At 36.5% G+C, this 10,150-nt stretch overlaps 1 pseudogene; it reads right to left on the reverse strand.

Annotated features, from left to right (window-relative positions):
- Window positions 1-9,462: 9,462 nt before the first annotated feature.
- LOC113185640 (ras-related protein Rab-18 pseudogene) lies at window positions 9,463-10,150 on the reverse strand (annotated as a pseudogene).

Below are 10,150 nucleotides of genomic sequence, written 5' to 3' on the forward strand. Positions count from 1 at the left end.
TTGATTAATAATCAGTATATTGCTTTCTTGCCTTATGACTTATTTTTATAAAATTGTTGACTGATCTTTATTTTGTTTATTTTTTGAATATTTTTATTTTTTCTTAGTTGTAGTTGGACACAATACCTTTATTTTATTTATTTTTTATGTGATGCTGAGGATCTCAAACCCAGGGCCTCGCATGTGCTAGGCAAGTGCTCTACCACTGAGCCACAACCCCAGCCCCTATTTTGTTTATTTTTGGTAGTTTATTACCAATATATTTTTGTGTTATTTTTATTTGTTCTTTTAAGATATACATGACAGTAGAATGTATTTTGACATACTATACATACATAGAGTATAACCCATTCCAATTAGGATCCCATTTTGCAGTTGAATACTATGTGGAGTTACACTGGTCGTGTATTCATATATAAACATAGAGAATTTATGTCTGATTCATTCTACTGTCTTTCTTATTCCCATCCCCTCTCCCTTCTCTTCATTTCCCTTTGTCTAATCCAATGAACCTCTACTCTCCCCTGACCCTTATTGTGCATTAGCATCCACATATCAGAGATAACATCCAGTCTTTGGTTTTGGGGGATTGGCTTATTTCGTTTAGCATGCTATTCTTCAGCTCCATCCTCACTGGCAAATGCCATAATTTCATTATTACTTGTGGCTGAGTAATATCCCATTGTGTATATATTCATTTTCTTTACCATCCATCTGTTGAAGGGCACTTAGTTTGGCTCCATAGCTTAGCTATTATGAATTGAGCTGCTATAAACATTGATGTGGCTGCATTACTATAGTATGCTGATTTTAAGTGTTGACTGATCTTTAAGACATTGGAGATAATATGTATTACTAAAATAAAACCCTGAGGTGTGAGAATATCACAGTGGAGATGCTCAAACCCTTGATTACTTATTAAAGCTACCCCATCTTTGCGCATCCAGTTTCCTCACTGGCTCTACTCCATTGCCCTTCCTCTTTGGTTCTGGTCTCTCACAACCTTTTGACTAATGTTCTCAGATACTGCCTACCCACTGATACCTTAATACCCTCCCACCTCTAAGCCTTGACTCCTGATATTCTCTTTGCCAGGAATATTTTTCTGCTTCTCTTATGCCACATTGTTTCATGATCCTATTTAACAATGTGTCTTAATTAAGTTCTTTTTCAAGAATGAAGATTTATTTTTTTTTCTCTTTTTTTTTTTTTTAAAGAGAGAGTGAGAGAGGAGAGGGAGAGAGAGAGAGAGAGAGAGAGAGAGAGAGAGAGAGAGAATTTTTTTAATATTTATTTTTTAGTTCTCGGCAGACACAACATCTTTGTTGGTATGTGGTGCTGAGGATCGAACCCGGGCCGCACACATGCCAGGCGAGCGCGCTACAGCTTGAGCCACATCCCCAGCCCCTCAAGAATGAAGATTTAACAGACCACTTTTAAATAATGGGTGGGTATTTAAAGACAGTCAATTAGGCAAATCATCCAAATATAAGAATTGTAACTCTTTGAGATCCAAGATGGCTCTGTGAGTTCAGTGGCAGAAGTTCATGAATCTTCACTGTACTGTTCTGCCATTTGTATGCCTCAACTACTAATTAGACTGGGCTTTTAGTGGGGAATTCCCCAATTTTCCTGGCTTTTTCAACATATATTTTATATTTTTTCTTGTCCTTACTACTTCAGCTTATTCATAGTTTCTTCTTCCTGATAATTTAGCCCTACTCAGTAACTATAGCCAACTTGCTTTTGGTCTTATCTTTTTCTCTCTTTTTACATCTTTTTAGCATCAGCTTCGGCCCTTAATTGCCCAATTTCCTCCTTATTTCTCACTTAAGATTCTAGAGAGTAATGTATTGCTACATTACTTTTTAAAAATCTATTTATTTATTCATACTAATTATGTATATATGACAGCAGAATGCATTTTGATTCATTGTACACAATTGTAGTACAACTTTTCATTTCTCTGGTTGTACATGGCTACCTTACTGTTTAGGTAGAACTTTCTCCACTAAGCTGCATCATTATTTACTGACAGGTTATGGATTTGACTGATTTAAGGGCATCAGGTACCCATATACGGTTCCCAAGCTGCCTCTAAGAAGGGGTTGTGGACATGCTATGTATATGATGCCATGTGCACATTCTCTCATTTAAATTATCACAACAATCCTGATAGCAACCTATTTTCTACAGATGAAGAAACTGAGGAAAAGAGGGACTACCTAGTATGCAATCCCAAATCTACCATAAAAAAAAATCACTATGCATGGCTGGGGATGTAGCTCAGTGTTACCACAAGAAAACAGAGAAAAATAAATCACTACAGCAGCCTGCTTTGTTCTTGGATGGGAGAAATCACCATGTAGGGGCTTCGTTGAAGAATTTTAAGTGAATTCTCTTGAAACAAAATTATGAGGTACAGAACTGTCAAGAAAGGAGAGCACTACTGCTGCCCTCTATTCCTTTTACAACTGATTACAAGATAGGTGTTCCTAGGAGAGCTCACTCTTATTGATGAGGGTGTGTGTGTGTTACTGTCCTGTGGGTTCATACTGGAGATATTATTTACTACAGATGGATCTATTGTAAATAATGGATCAAATCTAGAACAGATCCATCTTTTACTATGACCACCTTAATGTAAATATGGATGCATCATCCTAACCTAATGTATTCATATTTACAAAACAAGTCAATGGAAAGATATTTTTTTCCCTGTTGCAAATTCTTTCTTCTTATACCCTAGGCTATGGAATTGGTGGGACAGTAGTTTTACAAAAAGCCCTAGCTCAAGGCTCTTCAGATCTTTTCCTGGGCCAGAAAAAAGTGGGTTTCTACATGTGGGTACAAGGTACATGGAGACAAGGTATATGTGGTAGGGGCCAACTTAGGATAATAGATTAATAAGTATGATCCATTAATATACCTTCTCACAATCAATGAGAAGATGGGAAAAGGTGAGAGTTAGATGAAATAATAGGAGGGAAGCCTTTAAAATAGTGCCTACTTGTATTAGTTTCCTCTGGCTGCTGTAATAAATTACCACAACCCTGATGGCTTAAAACAATACACAGTTATTCTCTTATAGTTCTGGAGGTCAGAAGTCTGAAATTAGTTTCACTGGGCCAAAGTCAAGGTGTCTGTAAGGCTAAACTCCCTCAGAGGCTTCAGGGACTATTTCCTTTTCTTTTCCAGCATCTTGAGCTTCATTCTTTTTGTGGAATCATCCTCCATCTTGAAAACCAGTGGCATAGCATCTTGTTCCACTTGTTACATTGCTGAATTCTGTAGTAATATCTTCTTCTACCTCCCTCTTCTAAGAACACTTGTGATTACTATTATAGTCTACATAGATAATCCAGGATAATCTCCCTATCTCAAGATCCTTCACTTAATCACACCTAAAAGACCTTTTTTATATATATATAAGGGAACATTTTCAGGTTCCAGAGATTAGTACCTGTATATCTTTGAGACTGTTGTTCAGCCTGCCACACTGGCATAAAGTAAATGCTCAAGGAATGCTAGCTATTATCATTAATGTTCTAGGCACTTTACATATGCTCTTTAATCCTCATTATAGCCCTATAAATTAGAGGATACCTAATAGAGATAGAGGTAGTTATCCCTATTTTACTGAGAAGAGGCTTAGGAAGGTTAAGCAGTTACCGCAAATCAGTTGGTAGGTGGACTTCCAACACATGAGACTAATTCCAGAGCTCTCACTCTCCGTCTCTGTCGCAGGATGACTTTGGGGAACTTGTCTATGACTATACTCTCAGTAAAGGTAACACTCACCCTATTTTTCTATTCAATGAATAGAAATATTCTATTCATTTGGTTTGCTATATGTGTTCTTGGGGAAAGGGGAGGTCCTTTCCCAGAGAGTATCATTTCTTTCAGTATTATCAGCCAAACCTCTGATCTCATTCAAGTTTTACCAGGTACCTTAATGATGGTCTTTATAGCAAAATGATCCAATTCAGAATCATGTATTGCATTTAGTTGTCATTCTTTTTAGTTTTCTTCAATCTGAAACAGTTCCTCAGGATTTCTTTCACTTACATAATATTGACACATTTAAATATTACAGACCAATAATTGTAGGATGTCCCTTAATGTTATTTAATGTTTTCTCACCATTAGATTAATTTATACATTTTTGGCATGATTATCACTGAATATTATGCTGTTTTCTTCTCAGTGCATCCTGGCAAGTTATACATAATTTCAATTTGATCACAGTGATTAACCTGATCACTTAATTAAGGAGTTGTATGCCAGACTCCCCAGCGATAAATTTACCCTTTTTCCTGCATAAATAGTACACACAAATACATAGGTGCTTTTATGTTATATAACTACTCATTCTTTGTGAATATTTCCATTTACTAATTAATATTTTTTTAGCTGTAGTTGGACACAATACCTTTGTTTTATTTATTTAATTATTTTTATGTGGTGCTGAGGATCTAACTCAGTGCCTCAAACGTGCTAGGTGAGCATTCTACTGCTGAGCCACAACCCCAGCCTCATAATTAATTTGTTTTTATCAGTATGGACTTGTGTAACCTATCTTATTCAATAGATTATGATCTCTTACAATAATTTTTAAACATATTTTAAACATACTTTTTTTTCTGTGCTGAGTATCTCTCATATTCTAAGCAAGTGCTCTACTGCTGAACTAATTCCTAGCCACACTATCATTATTTTTATGCTCTAATTATCTCTGATTTGGCCAGTACTCTTCAAATCACTTTCTGTGTTCTTTGCTATGTCCCATAATTATTTGAAGAATACTTTAAATAATACTTTAAATACTTCCTTAATTTCTTGTACAAAGTGTTCTTGATTCATCTTGTATGAGCTTCAGTCATTTCTCTGAGGAAGCTGTTTTTTTTTTTTTTTTTTTTTTTTTTTTTTTTAGTAGAGAATGCTATTTGGTATTTAGAAACTAAGATTTGGTTCTAGATGTGCTGTTTGCTCTCATAGTCACTGTTCCCAAGCTCACTAGGTAGACAGACTTTTGGAGAGGGAGAGGGAGAGAGATAAGAGTTTTCAGTATGCTATACAAGTATTTATTTCTTACAGTTCTTGTGCCTGGGAAATCCAACATCAATGCACTGGCAGATTTAATGCCTGATGTGGGCCAGTTCCTCATAGGCAGTGCTTTCTCCCTTTGTTCTTACATGGCAGAAAAAGCAAACAAGCTCCTCGGGCCTCTTTTTATAAGGGTATTAATCCTACTCATGAGGTTCTGCCCTCATGAGTAGGATTAATCTTCCAAAGATTTCACTTCCAAATACTACCACCTTCAGGGTTAAGATTTTAGCACATGAATTTTAGAGGGACACAAACATTTAGAGAGAGAGGGGGGTGGAAAGAGAGAATACATAGAGATCTTTATTTCAATATCTACCACAAGCTCACATTGACCTAACTTTATCCAACACTACACAGGATTCGTTCTGTTTTTCTCTCTTTCCATATTCATTCCTCTCCTTCAATAGTGAGAAACCTCACTCCCATTATCCTGGATATACTTACTTACTAGTTGCCCGTGTATGTGCCAATTTCTCATCTCTGTAGCTGCCTCCCCACCTGAGAAAACAATTTGTTGAAACCTACTTAGACTCTGATACTCTACACTGGTAGCCCCCATAGTCATCTTCTTCACACTTAGCATCCTTCACCCCACACTGAGCTGTGACTCACCCCAATATGGACTCCTCATCCTTCTAACTTTGACACGCTGTGTTATAAACAGTCCACTGTAAGGATGCCCTTCTGATCCTACTCAGGCCTCCACACTTGTGTTGTTCCACCCTTACTTTTACGTTGACTCCCTTGCTAGACTTCCTCCATACTTGTATGCCCATTTCAGTTTTATGGAAAACTATCCATCACAAGATTCATTTGCTCTTCCCCCCCAATTTTTTTTCTGTCAAAATGTCCTTCATCTGCATTTCCTTTTCCTCTTCTTTTGTCTCCACTGTAGCATGTTTATAGTCTTTACCCTTGTTCTTTACTAACTTTGTTAGGTGGATATGAGGTTCTAAATTAGTGCAGGAATGTTGAAGATGAAATGACTGGATTGTGAAAGCTGTAACCTAACCAGTCCATCCTAGTTTGAATGAACTAACTGGGTGATAATGTTATGTAGGTGGGTTGTGGCTGGAGAAGGTGGGTCACTGGGAGGGTTCATCTTCCCTAAGGCCTCTTCTATCTTTGTTTCATGGCTTCCATGAATGAAGCAGCACTCTTCCACCACACCCTTTCACCATGATGTGCTACCTTACTTTAGGCCCAAAGCAATGGAATTGGCCCACCATGGACTGAATCTATAAAACTGCAAGTCAGAATAAACTTTCCCTCCTAAATTGCCCTTTGTCAATATTTTGGTCACAGCAACTAAAAGCTGACTAATACAATAAGGTTAGTTATTTCTGAAATAGGTATTTGCAGATATGAAAAGAAGGGAAGAAGACAAGACTAAGTTCTAACAAACAGTAATTGCTTCTGTGAACCAAGATTTTTTTTATAAAAAATCTTTTAGTTTCTGCTTCTCCTGTCCATAAAGATATGGAGCTGTAGGGCTGTTTATAACACAGCCCACAGGCATCTCTTCATTAAACAGATCATCACAGAAGATAATCAATTCTTTGACAATCTGCTTAATGACTTCCATTCTGTGAAGTGGGGATTGTATTTGTATTATTCACCGAGTGAGTAATGATCCCATCTCAATATGGCTCCCACTCCCACCTTTCCACCAAACTCCTTGTCCATGATCACCAATTACCTCCTTGTATTAGTCATTTCTATGTCACTATAAGGGAATACCTGAAGCAATAAGCTTATAAAGAGAAAAGTTTTATTTTAGCTCCTGGTTCTGGAGGTTCCAGTCCAAGATTGGATAGTTCCATTGCTTTGGGACTCTGGCAAGGGCAGCACATCATGGCAGGAGTGTGTGGCAGAACAAACTGCTTACCTCATGGTCAGAAAGCAGGGAAAGACATGAGGGTCTAGGGTCCCACAATCCCCTTCAAGGGCAACTCCCAGTGATCTAAGGACCTCCCACCAGGCCCCACCTTTCCAAAATCCACAGAACTTCCCATTAGCTCTACCTTGGAGACCAAGCCTCTAATACATGGACCCTCAGGGGATACTACCCACATGTAAACCATAGCACTTCTTGTGCTAAATCCCTTTGATACTTTTTGGTTTTCATCTTGACTTTTTGTCAGGATTAAAAAGTTGGCCATTTTTTTTTCTTAAAACATTTTTTTCCTATTATGGCTTCACTTATCCTCAGTGTCCTTTCCTTGTCCCTCTTCATTTACCTAGTCTCTCAATGTTGGATGCTCCATGCTTGGACCTGAGCTGTCTTCGTTTTTCAGTCTACCCTCTCTCTCTGGATTGTCTCATTCTCTCTTACTGCTTAATACTGACTATACACCAATAACTCAAATTTAGTCTAAACAAGCCTAGACTTTTCAAGACTCTTATATCAAATATACCCTTATATCACCAGGTCATTTCATGTCTCATAGGCATCTCAAATTTGGCCTATTCAAAGTATATGCTTCATCTTTCTCTCCAATCTGTTTTTCTTTCTCCTGTCTTGCCCATATCAGATATTAGCATATTCAACCATCCTGTTAGTCATGTAAGAAATCTGGGTGTTCCAAAGTAGAAAGGTTGACTACCTTCTCCTCAATGCCCATAAGCTAATCCTTTACTAAATCCCATGGAAACCATCTTCACAATAAATCTTCTATCTGTCTACTTCACCCCATTTCCATTTCTACCATTTATGCAAATCCAAGTTGCCATACTTATCTGGCATAAAACAGTAACTTTTCTTTTTCTTTCTTTCTTTTTTTTTACACAAATCTAAATTTTAATGTAACATGAACAAATCATAAGTACACAGTTAACTACATTTTTTCTAACATTGTAGAAGTAAATGTTTTATATTTAATGAAATATACAGGATGTATAAAACCTTTAATCATATGTAATGTAGACTAATAAGTGTAAACCAAGTAGAAAATGAAGTTTTCACATGTGAGAATGTGCATTTCAGAAAGAATCCAACTTGAAGTAAATTCATTAACACATACTGCAAAGGTCCACAAATATGTTTATCTCATTTATCATTGTACAGAGATTAAATTGATATGAAATTAGTATCAGAATCTTACTGAGGGGTATTGTAGTGACTACCCTTTAAAAGACATATTATTTGGGGGCTTAAAATAGCAGAGATCAATGTAAATTAAATAACATATGGATAGGAAAAAACATACAATTTGCAACAACAGAAGATTAGAAAACCGAGTACTGCAGAAAAGATGTTAATGTATACAAAGTTGGTTTTAATAAGCTATTTGTTACTTGTTATAATAAATCGTCAAGATTTTCATTGCAATAGCATTTTCCCACACAGGTCAGAATCTGGAAGCAGTATACTATTCTCAAATTGTCATTTAGTTTTGTTTTTTTCCTTTCCCACTCCTCAAAGTACAGAAATAGGTTTTGAATATCAATTAGCTATTTTTGGAGGTCATAAGATACACATAATCATAACAGATAGTCATAAAAATTACACAAGCTACACTGAGGTACCTGAATAAATGCTAACAACATTTATGAGAAAAAAAGATGGTTTTAAAAGTGGTAAGTATTCAAGGAGTTATGATCAACACACTATTTACGTCCTGAAACCCCAGTGAGGGAAACCTTATTGCCATTCTGCCAAATTCGACATAACTAAAAGCACTGCACATAGGATTATGAATCCAATGTACATATAGAGGATCAAAAGTCCAGTTAAAACAACTGAGCTAATCAATGAAGTAAATTAGAAAGTAATATGAAACTTCTTTAACATATCAGTACTATTTTAGAAGCATCATCAGAACAAACAGAGATTTAATTATGAATTGGCCTGGGCTACATTCTGTACTGAGAATTTTGCTTAGTACTAAAAGAGAATCTTAAACATCCTAGAAAAGCTATGAAATCATGCTCTTTTATTCCTCAAAGGAAATTTAACAGGTTTGATGACACCAGTATACCTCCCATGGTTCTAGGAGTTCTATCTACATACCAAGTAATTCAGTAATTGACAGGAATATTTAAGCAGAAAAAACAAAACAAAACAAAGCAGCAGACCCTGTATTGACATACACTAAACAGATGGATGTTTTAAAAAATTACATGATAAATGTAAATCATAAAATCAAATGTACTCATAAAGGTACACCTATTTTATGTTACATATAAAACTGTAGATTGCAAACTGTGCATGCGTACCATAACATTTTACCTGGGAGAGCCGATGAGTAGGATTTCTTTGCAAATATTTACTGCCATGATACAAAACAATTATGTGCAAACTGCAAGGTGCCTAAAATAGCAGTTAAAGTTTATATACAGAAAGATGTCACTATCTGATCAAATATGCAAGAGATGGAATTTCCCAGAATTTATAATACAGAACAATAACCACCACAGGCTCCTCCTCCATGGCTTTCTTCCATGTGTGACAATTTGACTCCTTTATTCTGGTTCTCACTTTCCCAGAGTCCAGGTGTCTGAATTATCTTTTCAACAAGTTCTTCAAAAGCACATTGTACACCATCACAGGTTTTTGCACTTGCCTCGATAAATAACATGGGATGCTTTCGTGCGAATTTCAGGCCTTCATTTCTATCAACTTCACGATTTTCCTTATCAATTTTATTTCCAACTAGCATGTTTACTATGTCATTTCTTGTACAGTATGTTTCCAATTCATTTAACCAATTATCCAATTTAACAAATGTGTCTCTTCTTGTGACATCATAAACTAATATAACACCCTGTGCACCTCTGTAATAGCTAGGAGTTAATGTTCTAAACCTTTCTTGACCAGTAGTATCCCATATTGCAAGTTTAGCCTTATTTCCATCCACTGAAATTGTTTTCACCTTAAAGTCAACACCTATTGTTGCTGCAAGTTCTGAATCAAAAGTATCATCTGTGAACCTCAAGAGCAGGCTGGACTTGCCTACCCCACTCTCGCCGATGATGAGGATCTTCAGGGTGGTCAACATGTCCTCGTCCATCCTGACCCTGCTCTGCTCAGAGCCCAGCT

Source organism: Urocitellus parryii, chromosome 6 (assembly GCF_045843805.1).
Source record: "Urocitellus parryii isolate mUroPar1 chromosome 6, mUroPar1.hap1, whole genome shotgun sequence".
Classification (NCBI taxonomy): Eukaryota; Metazoa; Chordata; class Mammalia; order Rodentia; family Sciuridae; genus Urocitellus; species Urocitellus parryii.